The 22,804-nt window shown below is 36.5% G+C and overlaps 1 protein-coding gene across 4 annotated transcripts in view; it reads right to left on the reverse strand.

The window, feature by feature from the left end:
• The window catches only part of Lgr4 (Leucine-rich repeat-containing G protein-coupled receptor 4), a 329,080-nt gene that overhangs the window by 153,126 nt on the left and 153,150 nt on the right, over positions 1–22,804 (reverse strand). The window lies entirely within an intron of this gene.

Consider the following 22,804-nt stretch of genomic DNA (forward strand, 5'->3'; position numbering starts at 1 on the left):
TCTGTTTTGATGTCACATGTTTTTGTGGTTCCATATCTCAATGAATATTCATTTCCCTGTGCCGTGGTATATACTGATCGATATCCAAAATTCAATTTTTTGCCTCTTTTCAGCTGATTACTACATGATGTCGTTGAATTATTTTCAGTCAATTTTTCTCCACGAATTCAAATTGAACCAAAACGTTCCCGAAATAGCCTGGCAATAAACGCAAAATTTTGTTTTGGAGATGAACCCCGAGGTGGTCCACTTACAGTAATCCAGGACGGGGCTTTGAAGACCATGGTGGAGGTTGGGTTAGATCCAAAGTGAGTGGGTCTATTGGACCTCGACCGCAACCCCCAAGGGTTTATTGTGGCTCACACCTATTCAAATTCGGCCAAATAAACCCAGCTTCCTAACAAAGCCGATTAGTTTATATGATGAGTGGTTTTTCAGGTCAGATGGTGAGAGTACGATTCTGCCGAACTCTAAAAACCTGATTTGGTCCCCAGCGGGACAGGCACAAAGTATGTGCTCTGTCATTCCATCATTTTCCAAACAGAGGCGACACACACTGCCTTCGGACATGAATAATGCCTTTGCCGTTGCCCTTGCCCGAAGGCCTTTCAACTGGCATCTACCCTTTATCTAGCGCCACATCTATCAAAGGAACCCCTACTCCTCCGAACTCCCCCCCCCCACTGCATCACCGCCGCAGAACGACGCCAATGCACTGGGACGAATCAGCGGGGTAGAAGACCCATCTCTTTATTTCCAAAAAAAACATTTTACAATATATAATTCTTTCTAAACAATTTGAAATTCCTAATTACAATAACGCTAACTTAACTATATCCAGATAAATAAACTAAAACAATTCTTCTAACCAACATGATCCAAAAATATAAATTAATCTAATTTCTCTCCCAACCATATTCCCCTTTTATCCCTCACAATATAAACTCTTATCATATGCCGGATTCCTATACACTTCCCAGACTTGTGCCCAGCCCTGACCAGGATAACAGTCACACTTCCCAGAGGCGACCTTTCCTCTTCAATGAGCTGGTAACTTGCCCAAATCATTCCCTTTAGTCCCTCACCACACTGTCTGACCATTCATTTGCAAATCGTATCCATTCATTCTTTTTCCCATTTTCATCCCTTAGACACATTTCGCCATTCACCCTCTTCATTCTTTCCTTCCACTCTTTCCATCCAATCCTATCCCCTATCAAACATATATCGATCACGTGCTCTGCCGCTTCCGGCTCCTCATACCCACACGGGCAGGGAACCTCCGGGCCCAGTCTAAATCGCGCCAGGTACCCCGGAAAATTTCCATGCCCCGTGAGAAGCTGGATCGCCTTTCGCGACAAATCCAATGATTCATTCCCGACTGTTCTACAGAATCTGTAGAACAGTCGTCCAGTCGCACCCCTCTCCCATTCCCTTTGCCATTCCCTCTTGATGTTCTCTTTCACTCGCTTTCTCTCCTCCAATTTGCTATATGCTTGCCTAACATGCAGCGTGACTTGCTCCTTATTCATACCTAAGGCCTCTTCATGAGCCTTCACGTTACCCATATTACCGGTATCGTGCCCCCTCCTCCATATGATTTGGGTACGTACTCCCCTCTATCTCCTTTCCTCAATCATCCTTTGTATCCTTGCTATCCTTTTGTTTCCCACTCTTCCTGCATTCACTCTTTCAACCGCCATAGCCGAGTCACTCACTACTCTCAGATTCTCCTCCATACTCCACATACCAATCACCCGCTCTATTGCTGTTGACTCTGCTTCATTCACGCTACTTTGCCAGGTTATCCTTTCATTCCCTGTAGTCCATTCATCCCTTCTCCTTTTGTACGCCCATCCGATTCCCATCCTTTCTTCCTCCATCATCGCTCCAGCGTCCACATACACTTCAGTCACCTCTTTTCCCTCCATCTCCTCCAGCAACTCCCCTTGCAACCAGGGGAAAAATTTGTCTTCAACCTTTCACTCTACCTTCTATCTTCCTTCTTCCATTCGCTCTCCATTCATGATATCTGGCGCCATTCCGGTGATGCGCCATCGGACAGTCCGAGTCTCTGCATATGATGATTCAAATGACAGTGACATGTAAAAAGGCCTGTTAGACATCGTAGTTCATCCCTACTTCATTCCAACAACTGTTTGGTATCAAGCTTCGAAGGGTGCATAAACGCCTTGGAGTGAGCCAATCCTGGAAGATTCTGCCAGAAGTCCATAAATCTTCTTGCCATCCAGGTGTTCAATCTTCTTTTGGCAAAACCCAAAGCGATGCCAATGACAGGTTCTGGTCCGATGAAGCTGCTTGCAGCACCCTCCTTTGCAAGGGAATCAGCAGTCTCATTGCCTTCCAGGCCAGTATGGCCAGGAATTCAGACCAGAGATAATCTGTCAAGTCTTCATAACGAGAAGAGTCGTTTTTGGCAATTTGCTCTCAATTTAGATGTTGCTTAGTAGGAGCCAAGAGCTTTCAAAGCCGTATGAGTGTCTGAGAATATTTTTATTGACTTGTGTATGAGGTTGGATTCTTCCAATCTCTCCGCACACAATTCAATAGCGTAAATTTTCGCTTGAAATACAGTCGCATAGGTTCCTAGGCAGGTTGATATCTTTGTCCTGGGTCTGCCACTGAAAACACCTGCACCAGAAGCGGTAGGTGTTTTTGATCCATTTGGGAACCAACAACTATCTGCTCTTGATACTTCCTTCTTCCGGACGATCTAGTCCTCTCTACTCGGAAACAATCCCTTTAGAAGGCAGTTCTAGTTGACAGTTGGAGGCATAAAGTCAGAGGTCACTTCCAGAATGCTGTGACTTTCAGTGTCACTCAACAGTCTGTTGCACTCTGCAACCAATTGAATTCTGCACTCGGCAATGTGTACAAGGAAAATGTGGAAAGGAGATAGATCTAGAAGGATCTCCATGGCCGCTGACGTTTGTGATGGGTCAATCTCCACCGTGGTGTTGCTTCCGCAGGTAATAAAAAGTGTTGCCAAAATTTAATGGGTTTCAACGAAATAATATTCATTAGGAATAGTTATGATGAGAGTTTGAGATAGTAGTTGAGACTTTTTGAATATGTTATTTGAATGAAACTCATCGTTTAATTATCCTACAATCACAGAAATATGTTAATTCGTAATTGATCAGGTTGAATTGATCAGACATACTTGGGAAATAGGAAGACGTTATACATGAGAGCAATACTCCAAAAAATGTCTGATCTGAGCATTATAAAGCACCAAAAGTTGCTGAGGTTTGTACAGTTTTCTGGTTCGGAACAGCATTCCAAGCTTTTGAGAAGCAGCCTTTGCAAATCCAGCGACATGATTGTGTCAAGACATGTTGGTGTCCATTTTAACCCCCAACAAACTTATCGCAGCAGAAAGCGGAATTGTCTGTCCTGACGTTATTATTTTCGGTTAAGAGACAGATAAAACCGATACCTGGGTTTTTGTTGCATTAAATTGAACCTGGTTATTTTCATCCCAATTGTAATCACTTCTAGATACTTGTTAAGATATGCAACTACCTGCTGCCGGTGAAGACGTGCATCCGCAGTCGTTGATTCAGAATAAAAACAGGATTGGAGACAATATGGATCCCTGGGGAACACCAGCGTTGATGGTAAAACTATTCGAGAGATATCCATCGACTTCCCAACGTTTCGATTGTAAGTATTTACAATCGTCTTCGGGTGATGACTGAACTATTCCTCCGAGAGATGACTATTCATAGATCATTCGAATTATCTCACCTATCCCCTATTCCCTCTCTCCGCTTAACCAATTCAGCAGCAGATGATCGTTTGGCGAAAGTTGACCGTTTTCCGCTTGATTATGGGTTTCCATATGTTGCGTATCTCTACGCTAACTTATCTGAATGCGTCGTTCGGCAACATATATGCAGCTTCATTGAACTTCCTCCTAAACGCTTTGGATGATCTCAGCTTGGGACCACTTGATATTACGTTGATTAGTCCAGATATACGCTGCCATTCCCGATTAACTGGTTTCTCCTGGTTGTGTGCAGACTTTCAATGGCCCCTTAGTTTCACTCACAGGTTATCCGGTGAATGTAATTCTTGGAATCGCAGTACGCGTTTGGTGGTCTAGTTTTCGTGAGGCTGCTACGGATAGTGTTTCCGGATCCGAAGCAGACTCTGATGTTGTACTTGGACCCAATTCTTCGCATTCCTTTCCAACAATCCTCTGATGTAGGGAAGTACAAGCACTGGTAGTGACGGCTTCTCTTGTTTGCGAAGCTCTTGCTGTCTTCTAGCCAAAGTCTGTTTTACCATCACTTTGGAGTAGCTTTTCCGTTGAAGATCAATTTTGATGATGACTAGTTCCTTCTCAAGACCTTCCTTTGAATTACAGACGGTCCAATAGGGTATTGATGATTCTCCTTCTGGTAGATTGATACTGATTCAGATATTGTCCCGTGTGTTCGGCACACAGATGTTCGTTATGGACTTTCCTTTTCATTTTCAAGGTGACAAAAGATCTTACGCTGTTGCAGTGCTTCAAAACGGTGTCTAGTTCTGTATTCTCATGGTTCCATATCATGAAGGTGTCGTCAACGTATCTCAATCAGACTTGGTGCTTCTTGTGGGCTTTTTCAATGGTCAAAGTTTCAAAACACTCCATATATATGTTGTCTATAACTGGTGGAAGTGACGATCTCATTGACAGTCCCTCATTTTGCGTAAAGAATTTGCCCTCCAGTTGAAAATAGTAATCCCATGAATACTTCTATGGGTAAGTTCGTTCTATCTTTCAGGTCCTTGTCTTCGGATAGCTTCCTCTGTATGATTTGAAGTGCTTCTTCGACAGAAACGTTGGTGTGAAGGTTTCTCACGTCGAAACTGATTGAGTAATAATGCTCTGTGACTTTGATTGCCCCTAGTGATTTGATAAAATGCCTTGAATTCTACAAAGGTGGAGGTATCTCTTGTGGTGTTTGTATTATTTGAAAAAACACTCTGGACAAGTTTTGAGTAGCTGAATCTCTGGAGCTAATGATGGATCTGAGCGGAACATCCTTCTCGTGTATGGAATACCCAAAATCCATGGATTTATCATATCATATTAGACAATGGAACTAACGAAATTCATCATGAAAAATCGTCATCCACCTTCAAACGAATGCATCAAAAATTTTGTTCAAAATGCAAATTATTGTCCGTTTGATTTTGAATTTTTGTTTTTTTTCAACTTCCACCATTGTTTGCAAAAAAAGATTCAAATTTGATAATGCTCCATTCCAGACCCATTTTCTTTAAAGTAGGACCATTCTGAATGTTTGATCTTCAATAAAATTTGGTCACGTCTACAAACTTTATGTGTTTCAGACCCTGTATGAAGTAACTTCAAAAAATATCAATTTTTAAAAAAGAAGTTTATATCAAAAAATAAAACATTATGATTGACAGAAACGACTTCACAATGTAACCAGTATAGTCTGAATTGAGTGGAAAATCATTTCACAACTTCCTGGAAAGTTTATCTAGTTTCAACAGTTCAATTCAAAACCTTTTCATTGAAATTTTAGTTCATAATCAAAATACAGTTCCAATATCTTCTTGGAATTTTCAATCATTTTGCAGACAAGCAGGCACTGATCTCTCAACAAATTAGTCTACCAGAATCAAAATATTCGATTTCTAAATGAAACTAAAACCTCAGCAATGTTATTGAATAAGGTTCCGGGAAAAGTCAATTAGTCTTACAGGGCTTCCCAAACGACATCGAATAAAGGATAGCATAGATTGGTACAAACTTCGTTACCAGGAAACCCTATTCAGATATCAAACATTTTTCAACCTAGCCATCAAGTGAAATTTTCTTTCTACGGAATATATCCCGATAATATGAAATATATTTTCAAACAGATTTCTTGATCACTGAAATGAAGTATTTATATGAATCGAAAAGTTTGAATTTAAATACTGAAACTCTTGATCTATATTTGCCAAGTGAGTTTTTCCATTTCATTTGCGACCTAGCAACATTTTTTGTTCGTTTTTGGAAGAAATGACATCTTAGTATCAACTTTTGACCAGTTCCCACTCCAAGAATGATATTCAAAATGTTCACTAGAATCTGTACAAAATATATGAGTTGTGTACCCTAGTTTTACCATGTGTTTCATCAGTTCGGACTTCCATTGTCTAATACAGGGGTCTCCAAACTTTGGAGCCTTCGGGCCATAATGATTTTTTCAGTTTGTTCCAAGGGCCAATTTCTGCCCTTAACTATATTTCTAGACTAGGATAGTCGCAAAGTGCGTGACCTAAGCAAACTTACGCTTTTTTTGCATTTCAATTATTATTGTGTATTGTGACACTTAACGACATCTAGTGGCGAGTAGTGGTACTATATACTATCTTTTTCAGCTACCCGCTAGGTGGCATTAGGCGTGATTAAATATTTGAAATTAACGCGTTGGTTTGAGAAAGTTCTGGTTCTAGCTAGTGTATTCCGATCACCTCGAGATGGCAGTAATAATTGCATATAAAAAGGCTAGCGGCGCAACTGCGAGTTAGTCTGCGTAGGAAAGGCGAAGGAAGCGAAACTGTCTATTGTGAAATAAAGTAACACCCGTCAATAAAAGTATTTTGATTTGACTTATTGTTTTTATGTGTGATTTGATAGTATGGAAAAGAAGCGAAAAATCGACAGTGAATGCAGAACGTTCCAAGAAAAATGGAACTTTCAGTATTTTGTGATTGAGTCCAGTAATAAGGCGCTATGTTCAATTTGTAGGAAAAATTAAAAGGTTTGAAACGCGGATTCAAATCGCAGCAATCTTTGTTTACGAAAGCTAATACTGAACAAGAGTCTGCAACTCGCGCCAGTTTTCGTGTGGCTCTTGAAATCGAAAAACGTGGCAATTCATTCACCGATGGAGAAATGATAAAAGAATGCTTGATTGCAGTAGCCGAAGAAATATGCCCCAAAAAGGTAAATTTATTTAAAAGTGTCAGTTTGTCAGCAAACACCGTGGCTCGGAGGGTGCAAGACATCGCAGAAAATATATCATCGCAACTTTCTGACAAAAATGGACATCATGAGTGGTTTTCTCTAGCATTGGATGAGTCAACGGATGTGTCAGATACTGCTCAGGTGTTGATATTTATTCGCGGAGTAGATAAAAGCTATGAAGTGTATGAAGAACTTCTTGATATTGATAGTATTCACGGCACGACAACTGGGGCAGATATTTTTAAGGGAGTTGAAAATGCCATTAATAAAAAGAACCTTCGATGGAGAAATTTGAAATCTATAACAACTGATGGAGGCAAAAATATGTATGGTAAAAATAAAGGAGTGGTTGCACTTGTGTCAAAGGCTGTAGAAAATGATGGTAGTTCAAAACCATTAGTCTTACATTGTGTCATTCATTAACAGTCCTTGTGCGGAATATGTTTGGATATGTCTGAAGTTCTAAAACCAGTCATATCAGTTGTTAACTTCTTCAGATCCACTGGGCTGAATCACCGACAATTCCGCGAGTTAATTCAACAGATTGGAGAAAATGATTTACCATATCATACTGCCGTACGCTGGCTTAGTTGCGGAAAAGTCCTTAAGTGCTTTTTTGAACTTCGAGCAGAGATCGAAATTTTTTTAAATGAGAAGCAGCGCCCTTTTGCCGATCTAGAAATCTAGAAAATAGTGAATGGATGAACGAACTGAATTTGAGATGACAAGAAGAAAATCAGCTTCTCCCTGATTTATACACCAATATCAAATCCTTCAGGCAGAAAATAATACTATTTCAATCGCAATTACGTAAAAAATGTTTCAAACATTTTGAAACATGTCAAATATTCAGCCACACTACAGAGACTGAATTTCCCGTCAATTTTGACGCTCCAGCTCTAACAATTTCAAACTTTTCACTAATCCTTCCTGTTCTAATTGGCGCATCTTATTCTCTAATTCCTGTTCCTTTTTCTCATTTTCAAATGCTAATCGCTTTCGGTCTATGCTTAATTGTGAATGTAGACTGAAAACTTCACTCTTTTTGTCTATTGATTGTTTCGATTTCACTGAAACAGGATTTGGCCAGATATAGTCATCATCAAGATTCCTGTTAATCCCTGCAGTTTCTGGTCTAGGTCTGTCCAGCAAGGATGTTTGTGAATTTATCGATACATCTTTTTCCATGACGTGTGTTTGTCGGTGTCACCAATTTTAAGACTCTGGTTATTTTTCCTTTCAGAAATCACCAATAAAACTGTATTCTCAGTCTAACAAAATTTTAATGACTCTCGCCAACCGATTATTATTTTCTTAAGCACTCAGATAACTTTTTTTTCAATAGAACCTTCGCCAATCAGGACCAGACAAAACCGGTTTTTGTCGACTTCATCGAATCCCAAGCAAACCATTTTTATGCTGACGGATTTCATTGACTTTTGTTATGTTAACAGAAGTGCACTGATTCAAATGTCGCTCATTTCGATTGAATTACATTAGTATTAGATATCACAGTTTAAAGGAGGCTCATATTTTCGATTTTCATGCTTGGGAGTAAAAAGGTATTGGTGGGTGATAGTCAAATTGAAAGCTTTGTTCATTCAACCAAGACAAGTAATTTTAATCTCGTGAAGTGTTTCGAAGTGAACGGCAATCAATCTTTTTTGTTTCTCCAAAAATGTTATCAGTTTCAAACTACTACATTTCCGTGGAATTTATTGAGAGTGAGAAAGCAAAACTCTGTAGGTGAGTGATTATTTGTCATCTTTGAACATATACAGTGTGTAACAACGAAAACTTAACAGAGCCGTTTTTGATTATAAAAAGTAAGATTTTTAAAAAAAGCTTGGACACGTCGAATTCTAATTACAGGGGGACACCTTTCAGACTAATCAGATTTTTTGTAGTACGCACCCCCTCGGAGGGGTCCGACGACCCTTATTTAGATAGGGAAAGTAGGTCGAGTGGCACCTTGTTTTGAAGGTCTTTCGAATACCTTTACACCTCTGTTAAAAGAAAATTTTTATAATTAGTTTTCGAGATAATTTGAAGATTTAAAGGTATTTTTATTGACTTCAACTCTTTTTAAAATAAATCAAATTGTTTTTAAGGTACAATTTACGTTCAGAACATTCATAAAGAAAATAAATTTTTGCTTTTTATGACAACCTGCTAATACGTGTCCATTTGATTTCGTGAAAAAGTAAGAATTATTTTTTTATTACGAGGAGATTTTTTCGGGGGATGGGGTTGGTTACCACCCTTACATTTTAGGTAAATTGAGTGGCACCTCCTTATGAAGGTTGCCTTTTGACGTGGATATTTTATGCTTCTGATAAAAAAGTGAATCATACTAAAAACTTACCTACACAACGAATACAACCTGCTGACTTCCTTGAATGCTGATGACACAGAAAAGTTTAAAAAACTGTTTTACAGTTAATAAATCCCAATAATTATTTTCAAAGCACACACAAAAAAAGTAACACCTAATAAGGGTAACTCACATAGGAAATTTAGAATAAATGTTCAAAATGTGCGCCATTTTGCTCCATGCAACAATAAAGATTTTGTTCGAATTTTGTTCTCACATTATTCAAAATCTCAGGAGTTATAGCTCGGCATTCATCAATAATTCTACGACGTAATTCATCTAAATTGGCTGGCTGTGTAGCATAAACTTTAGACTTCAAATATCCCCACAAAAAGTAGTCCAGTGGTGTTAAATCTGGTGATCGTGCTGGCCATTCAATTGGACCTCTTCTGCCAATCCATTGTCCTTCAAAATGATTATTTAAAAAATTTCGAACCTGCTGGGCATAATGGGGTGGTGCACCGTCTTGTTGAAAATGGATGAATTCATCTGGGCATCTTGAATCCTGATCAATCATTTCAACTATACTGGGTTGTATTGCCTCTTCAGAGAAGTTGTAAATGAGAACCACCGGTTAAATTTCCATCAATGAAAAATGGACCTATAATATTATTGCTTAATATTCCGGCCCAGACATTCAACTTTTGGAGATGTTGGGTATGTATTTCTGCATATTGTCTTAGGTTTTCATCCGACCAATAACGGCAATTGTGACGGTTCACGCAACCGTTTAAATAAAATGAGCTTTCGTCCAAAAAACAGATTTTATAAAGCAGCTCGGGATTTTGCATTAATCTCTCACTCATGCCCTCACAAAACTCCTGTCTTCGGTCAAAATCATCCTCATTGAGTTCTTGAACAAGTTTAATTTTGTAAGGATGGAATTTGTGGTTTTTAAGGATTCTCCATGCGCTCATATGGCTTATTCCGGCCATTGGTGGTAAACCTCTGGTATACTTAACCTGGGATTGGCGATGACTTGACCAATCACTCCAATCGCATTATCGTTATTCACTACCCTTCTCTGAACATTTATTTTTTTATTTAAAACCGAACCTGTCTCCCTGAATTTTTTGACCAAATCCAGAATGTGATTTCTGCTTAGGTGTTTATCAGGGTTTTGCTCGTTGAATAATATTGATGTTCTATCAGCATTTTGGTCATTATCAAAAAATAAAGCAATAACTGAAACGCTTTCAGCAGTAGTGTAAGGCATTTTTGAACAAATAACAATACACGACCCGTTTGAACAAAACAATCGAAAGATGTACTAATGAAAACTGGAAGAAGAGGAGTGGGTATTGATTTTGAAAAAGGGATTTAATTCAACAAAAAACTGATAAAAAGAACCGCTCGAAATTTTTTTTATTTAGGCATACAAGTAACCGAGTGGTCTGTTTAATGTATTTTTAACATGGCAATTTTAACTTCAAATTATCTCGAAAACTAATCGTTATAAAAATTTTCTCTCAACACAGTTGTAAAAGTATTCGAAATACCTTAAAAACAAGGTGCCACTCGACCTACTTTCCCTATCTAAATAAGGGTCGTCAGATGCACCCCTCCGAGGGGGTGCGTACTACTGAAAGGTGTCCCCTCCAATCAGAAATCGACGTGTCCGAGCTTTTTTTAAAAATCTTACTTTTTATATTCAAAAACGGCTCTGTTAAGTTTTCGTTGTTACACACTGTATGTAAAGAGATAACAAAAACAAGTATTCAACAAAGATAAAGTGGCGAAGTGTCACCCGAGGGTGTTCCCTATTTTGATTAGTTTGTCATATAAATATGTTGGTGTCCTATATTTCAGTACTTTATGAGTCATAATCAATAAATGTAATTTTCTCATACCTAGCAATTTCAGTTTTCGCATTACCCGATATTAATGACTTACGCGCTCATATTTTCGTATTCCGAAGGAAAGAATTCTGTATTTTATGGAGTCGACTACTGTCAACACTCAGAAGTGCGGGTCCATAAATGTAGTCACAGTAAGCCAGTTTCAATAATATAAGGGATTCATAGACAAGAATAATTTTCAGAGCGGAACTCATGAATTGTCTACTCGAATAAAGTTGTTTGAATGTATTATATGAACCTCGGCAAAGTTGATTGACATGTTTTGTGAACCTCAATTTATTGTCTAACCAGAGTCGGAGGTTTTTTTGTTTCATTTTTTATGGGAGTTTTTCCCCACCCAAAACAATATCGATTGATGTACTGGCTAGATTACGTTTGAGCTTCGGTCCGAAAAACAAGCACTGGACTTACTCGCGTTCAACTTCAGATAATGTGCTGCAGATACATTCATCAAGGAATCCAGATCCGAATTTAAAGCAGCGGTAACATCACGTTTCACTTCATTGAGAGATAAGTACAGCTGGGTATTGTCCGCGAAGTGGTGTATGCGGCAGTATTTGACGAATGAATGAAAATCTGAGATGTACAAAGAGAATAACAGGTGGCCCAATATTGATCCTTGCGGAACACCATGGCTCAAAGCAAGGGTCTCTGAGGATTCAAGGTCATGAACCACTCTCTGCGTTCTTTCCTTCAGGTACCATTTCAATAGTTTGACTGAATCACGTTGAAAGGTGAGACCTCGTTAGTCCTTAGCTCGCGCAAGTTCTCAACTTCTGAGAGTTGTCGTTCGTATGGGGGCGACAGCTACAGCTAGGTTGCCTTGGTCGTCCCTTTGGTTCTCCAATTTATGCACAATTAAAGGTTCGATGGTGTTTTCCAGCATATCGAGATAAATGTCGCCACTTAAATTGCGTCGCCTAATATTCCTGCCCAAACATTCAGTTTTTCTGGATATTGAGTGTGACCTTCTCTGAATCGATGCGGATTCGCATCACTCCAGTACCGACAGTTTTGTTTATTTTCATTACCATTCAGCATAAAAGCACATTCATCAATGAAACAAATATTTTTTCACATTTTTACTTTCTAACCGACTTATGTGAAGTCCTGTCACTGCATATACTTGACGTGTTGATGCAGTAGGCTCCATTGCAAAATTTTCAAGGACCTCAATTTGTGTTGCTTCATTCAGTAATCTTGGGGCATTCCTTTTTTTATTTTGCACTGATCCCGTTTCTCTAAACTTTTCAACTGAATCGCGGACGTACACGTGACTTACTTTTTGTCCGGATGCCTTTCATGAAATATTTGAGATGTTTTTAAATAACACTGGTTCTGCGGGAGGCAAATATGAAAATTATCTCCACGCGCTCAGGTATACTGTAAACCATCGTGACAACTACAGTACAGATCGTACAAATGATGAAAACTAATGACATTTAAAAGTCTAAAACAAACCAAAAATTATTGACTCCGATAGAACCCAAAAAACAGATATTTCCAACTTGTTTCGCAAAAACCGCAAACTGAGTTTTTATTTAACAAAAAAAGTATCGACAGACACTTATCATTTAAAATAATAGTCCGGGAGGTAGCATTATAAATAAAAAAGTCATAGTAAGCCGGCTGATATTAAAGATCGTGCAGACTTTGACAATAGGCTGTATTATTGTTTACAATTAATAAATTTGCAGTTCAACAAAAACCTCATTGAATATTCCATTCAAGCCAAAGTTTCACAATTATTGCTTCACCCTGTGTAATTATTATTTATATAGTATTTCCAATACCAATTGGAACAGCAAAAAATAATATGCCGACATAGGCGTCGGCATATTATTTTTCAGTGGTAGTTTTTCAGTTACTTATTCTTACAATCATAGCAATTGATCACCCCATGAAAAAGTTATCTCTACTGAATTTTTCCACCATGGGTAATTATGAAAAACTTCGAAATTTAAGGTAGTTGATTTCCGGGTCGAAAACTCTAAAATGCAATGAAAATATATAATCACACCGAATCCTCGTCAAATATATATTTACAAAATAATAGAGGCCAACAAAATTGCTATAAAAATCAAAATTTTTCTTCGCTATATTCGGATGAGGTGGAATCATCATTGGGTTGAATAACGATCGGATTTATGGAACTTTGCACATAATATTTGTTCTCTTCTTTTATAACGTGGCCACAGAGTTCTTCTACACATCACTATTACCTACTTCATTCACCACTCGCCTTATATCGTCATGCACTACAGCATTCAAAGTCGGTGACTGATTACATTTCCGCAAGCTTTCTTTCATTGTGGCCCAAACCATTCCAATTGGATTGAACACACAATAGTATGGAGGCAAACGTAAGAGAATATGACCACGTGTTTCACACATCGAATCAATAATGTACTCTTTTTTGAAATTACGTTGTTTTATGGTTGCCAGTAATACCTTTTTCGTTGGAATCTTTTCGGGTATTTCCATGTCATGATTTCCCACGACTTCAACAATATCTGCTTTTTTGTGTTATTGTTTGGTATTGTAGTCAATAACCAAGAATGATACGAAGCGTTATCCATAACAATAACCGAGTTTGGAGGAATATTTGGTAATCGTGGTAATCAGCAGATGAATCTTTTATATTTTTGGCCGACAGAAGCAAAGCGTTAGATGCGAAACCACTTTCATTCCCGGCATGCAAAATTATAACACGTTTTACCCTTGAAGAAGGTGTGTTCAAAGCACAATACTTGGTTTCATCTACCCAGCTATATTTGACAACATCATGGGTGTCAAACCAAGTTTCGTCGAGGTAGATTATATGTCTGCAGGATTCTCGGTAGCTTTTCATTCGCCTCAAATATTCTTGTCGGAGTTGAACAATGCGTGTCGATTACATTATGACCATCGGTTTGTTCAATTTTTCATATTTAAAACCACAAAACAATAAGACACCTCGTAGAGTTTCTAGAGATTTGTAATTGTAATCGGGATAGTTGAGTAATTTATACCAAATCATTTCCAAGGTTGGTACTTCATTGTTTCGTTATATACCATAAATTGTTCGCCAAATCACATCTTTTGTAGCACCATCAACGTTTGCGAAGTTTTTATTCCTTTGTTTTCGTTTCATTACATGGTCGATGACATCCTCTATTTTAATGACTCGAAGAACTGTCGAACGAGATAGTTTCGTAAACTCGCATATTCTATTCACAATAGCATTCTGTGAAGTGGGACAGTTTTCCTTCTTCAAGGATTCATAAATATTTAGAATTACTCGCTGAACTTGAACATGTAAGCCCTTATTTTCAAATTCCGGATCCCTGTAGATTGACACAGATTCCTCACACGTAAAGTTATCATTTGTTTCAAAAGGTCTCCAGGAAGCCATATCTATTGTTGACAAATTAATTTGTATATTTAGGTATATGAACAGCTAACCCTTGTCTTCATATTCAGTATCAATTTGCTTCTCCTGAAGATGCTAACCTTGTTAGCGAAACGCGCGTCAAGTGCAAAAATATCAGTTAGGTGTTAGGGTAATTGATCTCTAGAAAAAGTATTCAAAAATCGGTTTGCAAAACCACTCACTACCTCACCTACCCACGAACACACGGCACTGATAAAGAAAACGACAAAAAATTAGTATTCAGCCAGTCCAGCTAGCCGAGCCTTCATTCCTCAACTACATTTGATAGCACGTTTACTAACTATTTGGGCGACTAGGGGCCACAGGCAAGAAATGTTTATGACTGTACTCATCTTTTTATTGCCGTTCCAATTGGGAATGGATAGACTATACCATTGGATAGCATTTTTTATAGTCTTTTCAATGATTTATCACAAGTAGGGATTTGCAATTTGAACTTTTTGAGTTTTAGTGGGTGGGGCCTAGGGAGTTGATGGGGTGAATTCTCTCCCATGTCACTTCAGTTCCCCCTTACTATCCTAGAAACGGTTTCAAGCATTTTTCGATATCAGCTTTCGTTGGAGAGATATAGCCCATTGTTAGTTTTAAAATTGACACACTGTATATTTTACCTTATTTGAGCTGAATAGATTTTTAATATTTATTTTGAAATTTATAGCCTTTGATTTTTTCTTAGTTTTACAAAGATTCATGAACTACCTGCTTAATAATGTATACTAGGTAATTATTTTTATATTTCTATAAAATACATGATATTCCATAGGTTAAGTTGTAAAACAGCCTCCGTTGAACTTCGCTCTCTCATTGATTTTTGTATCTACTTCAATGAATGTCAATGAATATAGCCTATTCATTATTATTATCATTTCTTTCTACGGTCAATCGTCGAAAAAGTACAGTACGCACCTCGAGGATAAGGCCAATTACGTTAATTCGCTAATTATCGCACTCGGCTAACGCCTCGTAAGCGATAGGCTTCTTATCCTACTTCGTACGTAATATACTATTAAATGAACAATAAGCCTCTTGAAGACACGAGCCAATATGTTTTCTACATCAAATTTCAGTATCTAAGTGTGAATCTAAGCTTCTTGCATCACTTGTAAACAGTAACTCTTCATTTTGAATTTTTCTTCTCATAATAGTTGAAATATGATGCTTGTTTTTCCCAAATATCACTACTTCAGACTTGAATGCGTTGATTTTCAACCTATACACATGTGAAATCTGTGTGATTTAATTCAATTCCAGCGACAGAAATCTTGTATGAATAAAAAGGGGTATATCACTTTCACCCTCATAGAGTCAAACCTAAACAGTAGTTGATGTCATCAAATCACTCATCTCAAGAAAATGAAGTGACATCATGAATAGATCTGAATGAGATAAATTTACTCTGCCTATTCCACGCCCTCGCAGCAAAGCTTACGTCTTCGATAGTAATTTTCTTTGTCAATATTTCCAATGAGACTGGATGATGTATTATAAGATGACACTTCTGGATTAATTGAATGATATTATATTTCCCTCAGTTGGAAATTCGATATGTGTGTTGAATCATATTTTCGTGTCTGAAACTCTTATTACGTATTGAGGTAGAAATGCGTTAGAACGATACCTCAGGACTCTGGAATATGTGAAATATGAAACGAGCGGAATTACCTTCTTCGCATATTCATTAATTAAGGTACGTGTATAATCTTTTGTAGTAACGAGTAACTTTAAGAGAGAAACTCAAGACTCTCTTATGTAAAATATTCGATCAGTTTGAAGAATGTCGCCAATGTATGATATTAATTTCCATGGTTTTGTTTAATATATTCCTAGAGAAGATCTAACACAAAGAATAGTACCTGATGCAGTACAAATACAGGCAAATTTACCTAAAGTACCTGAAATACTTGAGTTGAGACGTTCGGACCGTATAAAGAGGCAGACGACAGGATGATAAGTTCAGTTTGAGGAGTGCCCAGAAGATGACAGTACGACCAGCTATCGAAAGCGCTCGCAGATAATTAATAGAAGATATAAAGCTTCAAATCCTTTTTGTGAAATTTAATATTAAAATACTGAAAATAACGGAATATTAGTTGCATTATTCAAAAAAGAAATAACATGTTATGGATTATCAAAATACTAAAATTTTAACAGTTGAAAATAATAAATTCAAAACGCTTTTTCTAGAAATGGTTCACATGAGTAAACATAATAATAATTTAAACAAAAAATCAGGAATACAAAATTTAAGTCAAATTTACAATTATATTTTAGCTTTTGATAAATAAAATAATGTCAATATCATATTACTAATAATTTTTCACTTACACTTACATTTAAATCTCACTGTATGTGTCAATATTATAATAATCACATTTTCTCTGGTGCTGTAACAAAATTTTCAACGTCAAATTTTGCATTTGACTTTTCGTTTTTATGTTTGGATTTATATGCCTTTTTTATATTTTATACTAACTTTGGTGAGTTTTTGTAACATATCTATTACTGTATAATATTCGCATGATCTTTATTTTGTAGATATTCTTGATAAAGGAAAAAAATATATTTCCGAAGGCTTGAATAACAAAAAACAGTGTTTCCATAGCCCGCAGATATTGACTCAAATACCCAACACAAAAATAATTTATAGCTATATAATAACCAGACAACTAACAGATTTTTTTAAAAACTTTTATATAAATTTGAGAGCTGGAGAAATGTACAGTAGAATGGAATAACGGGGTCTCTCAGTCAAAAAATCAAAAACTCTGCTTTACTTTCCCAAGCTTTTGCTTCTAGTGGGAAGCTTCTTCAGGACAGTAAAAATGAGTAAAAAAACAATTAATTGAACATATAAATCGACGAAAAAAGTTAAACATTAATGTTTAACTTTTTTCGTCGATTTACATGTTCAATTAATTCATTTTTACTGCCCTGAAGAAGCTTCCTACTAGAAGCGAAAGCTTGGCAAAGTAAAGCAGAGTTTTTGATTTTTGATTTTTTGATTTTTTGATTTTTGATATATATATATATAAATCAAAAATGAAACAATTCGTGGACACAACACAACAACTGCACCGCGCTGAAGAGGCCAATAGCCAGAAACACGTGTCCGCGGTTTGCCCCCCTTTTTTGGAGTGTTGTGTCCACGAATTGTTTCATTTTTGATTTGTATCATGACCACTCAATAAAATCTCTATTTATATATATGTATATATATATATATATATATATATATATATATATATATATATATATATATATATATATATATATATATATATATATATATATATATATATATATACATATATATATATATATATATATATATATATATATATATATATATATATATACATATACATATATATATATATATATATATATATATATATATATATATATATATACATATACATATATATATATATATGTATATACATATATATATATATATATATATATATATATATATATATATATATATATATATATATATATATATATATATATATATATATATATGTATATAAATTGGATAATGTTAGCGACTGGAGAAATGTATGGTAAAATGGATTAACAGGGTCTCTCAGTCAAAAAATCAAACTCTGCTTTACTTTGTGAAGCTTTCGCTTCTAATGGGAAGCTTCTTCAGGGCCTATAATTTAATGATTTTTGAATATTTTCGCCTTTGAATAACATTACAAATCATACTTACAGTAAAAATGAGTGAAAAACAATGAATTGAAGATATAAATTGACGTAAAAGTTAACATGTATACGATTTTTCTGTGGGTTTGGCAAATGTCATACCTTCACATAAATGTCATTTTTCAATGGGTATGATGATTTGATAATTTTTTACTATAAAGAAAGAGTTATTGATTGATACGTCTTCCATTATTATTATGTTTTTGATGTAGTTCTAGTAAATTACTATATATACTGCTGAGATTATCAATGTCGGTTTTCTTATTCATACAATCAGAAGACTTACTAATTTCCACCATTTCGAGAAAATGGCGTTTGGAAATATTTTTTTCTGTATGTAAAACTTTGATATTAGAGTAATTTGGTTTATGACCTGTTTCTATAGAGTGTTGTGCTAATGCACATGATTTTTTATTAACATTCCTTGTTACAATTGTAACTTGAATTATATTGGAACAACATCTAGAATTCTGAATGATAGAGTAACTTCACATAAAAGTGATATAAAGCTCAACGAGAACGGGAATGTTTCCTACTTATTCATAAAACTCAAACACCTGAACATGCAGCTGCAGTTTCGTAAGAATGTACCATCTTTCCCTCCAACCGATTTCCTGGAGTCTTTGAAGTCCATTAGATACTCGTTAGGACAACAAGAGGATTGTTCTGAATTCTTGGGGTTCTTGTTGAATACTCTTCGTGAGCAAAACAATAGCAAAATCAATACTCCTGACCGCTCTAGACTGAATGATTCCGTACAGCCCATCTCGTCTTGTGTTTGTAAATCTTTTGCTGGAAAAACTCTCAGAAGTTTGGTAACTTGTGCGAGCTAAGGACTAACGAGGTCTTACCTTTCACCGTGTGATTTCTAACACGGTTGCAAACCCCAAATAGAAGTTTGCAGGAGTCTCGACTTTTGGCATTACACATGAATCTTATAGCCCCTTTCTGAATAATGAACACCGTCTGCATTTGAGTTTGGCAACATACTCCCTAGAAAGAAATGCCATACCTTAAATGCGACTCAACAAGTGATAAATGAGCCGATTCAGCGACAGACAAACCAAGATCCTTATATGTTATTCTCACTGCAAAACACTCTGAAGCTAGTTTTTTATTGAGGTTTACAATGTGGTTAACGAATTTGAGTTTATTGTCAATTATTACCCCCAAAAATTTTGTACTAGGTCTGTTTTCATTCATCCTGTCCGCGTCCTGTGTTGGTAAAGAAATGCTGTCGACAAAGCAGCGGCATGATATTTAATTTGTGTTTGAAACATTGAAAGACAGCAGATTAGATTCGTACCACTTTTTTATTTTTTTTATCTGCACTTATATTCTCGTGGAGATTACATAGTTTTATCACGCCACAATATTGTGGTGTTATCAGCTATTGGGGTAAATTTTCCTTATATATCGATAGATGCTAAATCGTTTATGTATAGCAGAAAAAGTATCGGTCCCAGTATTGAACCTTGTGGTACGCCACATTTTATTTCGCCTTCTGATGAGGATGATGAGGTTTTCACAATCTGACTTCTTCCTATGGGATAATTCTCGAACCACTTGTGAGTAATTCCACGGATGCCATAGTGAGGCCATAGCAGTATTCCATGATCTACAACATGGGTCTCCAAACTTTGAAGCGTTCGGGCCATAATGATTTTTTCAGTTTGTTCCAAGGGCCAATTTCTGCCCTTAAGTATATTTCTAGACTAGAATAGTCGCAAAGTGCGTGACCTAAGCACACTTACACTTTTTTGCATTTCAATTATTATTGCATATTGTGACACTTAACGACATCTAGTGGCGAGTAGTGGTACTAGGTACTATCTTTTTCAGCTACCCGCTAGGTGGCAATAGGCGTAATTAAATATTTGGAATTACCGCGTTGGTTCCAGAAAGTTCTGGTTTTAGCTAGTGTATTCCGATCACCTTGACATGGCAGTAATAATTGCATATAAAAAGGCTAGCGGCGCAACTACGAGTTAGTCTGCGTAGGAAAGGCGAAGGAAGCGAAACTGTCTATTGTGAAATAAAGTAACACCCGTCAATGAAAGTATTTTGATTTGACTTATTGTTTTTATGTGTGATTTGTTAGTATGAAAAAGAAGCGAAAAATCGACAATGAATACAGAACGTTCCAAGAAAAATGGAACTTTCAGTATTTTGTGATTGGGTCCAGTAATAAGGCGCCATGCTCAATTTGTAATGAAACCATAGCTGTTCTCAAAGACTATAACATTAAACGACACTATGAATCGAAACATCTTCAAAGTTACTCCAAGTATACAGGAAGTTTGCGGAAGGAAAAATTTGAAGCTTTGAAACGCGGATTCAAATCGCAGCAATCTTTGTTTACCAAAGCAAATACTGAATAAGAGTCTGCAACTCGCGCCAGCTTTCGTGTGGCTCTTGAAATCGGAAAACGTGGCAAACCATTCACCGATGAAGAAATGATAAAAGAATGCTTGATTGCAGTAGCCGAAGAAATATGCCCCGAAAAGGTGAATTTATTTAAAAGTGTCAGCAAATACCGTGGCTCGGAGAGTGCAAGACATCGCAGAAAATATATCATCTCAACTGTCTGACAAAAATAGACATCATGAGTGGTTTTCTCTAGCATTGGATGAGTCAACGGATGTGTCAGATACTGCTCAAGTGTTGATTTTTATTCGCGGAGTAGATAAAAGCTATGAAGTGTATGAAGAACTTCTTGATATTGATAGTATTCACGGCATGACAACTGGGGCAGATATTTTTAATGAAAAGAACCTTCTATGAAGAAATTTGAAATCTATAATAACTGATGGAGGCAAAAATATGTATGGTAAAAATGAAGGAGTGGTTGCACTTGTGTCAAAGGCTGTAGAAAATGATGGTGGTTCAAAACCATTAGTCTTACATTCATCAACAGTCCTTGTGCGGAAAATGTTTGGATATGTCTGAAGTTCATCAGATCCACTGGGCTGAATCATCGCCAATTCCGCGAGTTCATTCAACAGATTGAAAAAAAATGATTTTCCATATCATACTGCCGTACGCTGGCTCAGTTGCGAAAAAGTCCTCAAGCGCTTTTTTGAACTTCGAGCAGAGATCGAATTTTTTTTAAATGAGAAGCAGCGCCCTTTTGCCGATTTAGAAAATAGTGAATGGATGTGGAAGTTAGCCTTCTATGTCGATTTGACAAATCATATGAACGAACTGAATTTGAGATTGCAAGGAGAAAATCAGCTTCTCCCTGATTTATACACCAATATCAAATCTTTCAGGGAGAAAATAATACTATTTCAATCGCAATTACGTAAAAAATGTTTTACACAATTTGAAACATGTGAAATATTCAGCCACACTACAGAGACTGAATTTCCCGTCAATTTTGCAATCGAAACTTTGAGTGCTTTGAAGATAAACTTTGATACTCGTTTTTCAGATTTTGATGTCATTGCGAATGAAATTAAGCTTTTTCAAAATCCTTTTGATACTGACATTGAAACCCTGGCTCCGGAAGTCCAAATGGAAATTATTGATTAACGGTGCAGTGGTATGCTTAAGAACAAATATCAAAATTCATCTTTGTTGGAATTTTATAAGAGTCTTTCACTGGAACAATTTGATAATTTGCATAAATTTGCTCGTGGGTTGTTTTCTGTTTTTGGTACTACTTACTTGTGTGACAAAACGTTTTCCAAGATGAAGTACACAAATAATGTTTTCACATCTCGATTAACCGATGAGCATCTTAAATCTCTTTTGATAATTGGTACAAGTAAAATTGATCCACAACTACAAAGTATTGTCGGTGGAAAATCACAATTACATTAATCTCATTAGTGTTTTTGTTTTACTGTGATTCATTTCAATTATTTGTTAGTTATTAATATGCTTAAACTCAGATACTTGAGTTGAGTTTTCTTTGTCATTATTTCTGTCGTTAAGTTTTACCTTGCAAGTAAATAAAACCGAGTAATTATCATTCTGTGTTTTCTTCCTCAACTTATCACAGCAATAGTAACAACAATTAGGTAATCATTGGCTGTCGCGGGCCGGATTGATGACACTGGCGGGCCGGATTTGGCCCGTGGGCCGTAGTTTGGAGACCCCTGATCTACACAGTCAAAGATTTTAGCAAAGCCACAGAACACTGCTACTGACTACTCTTTTTTATTATTGTTTCCATAAACGGCATATAACAAAGAAAAGATAGCATCATGGGTGTTGTCAGCCACCTTCAAATAAAAGGTTCTTTATGGAAAATGTCTCATCAACGATGGGTTCAATGCTCAATTTGTGGCCCATGGCCAGAAAGTTTCAAATGTGCTCAGAGATACTAGTGCCTGAATTTTTTTGTATCCATACTGGCTTAGTGAATATTTTGAATTCATTAAATGCAGATGAGAGTTTGTTTCATTATTATGAAAAAATCG

Source organism: Leptinotarsa decemlineata, unplaced genomic scaffold, assembly GCF_025532065.1.
Source record: "Leptinotarsa decemlineata unplaced genomic scaffold, Ldec_3_MD MMD2_tig00026374_RagTag_RagTag, whole genome shotgun sequence".
Lineage (NCBI taxonomy): Eukaryota > Metazoa > Arthropoda > Insecta > Coleoptera > Chrysomelidae > Leptinotarsa > Leptinotarsa decemlineata.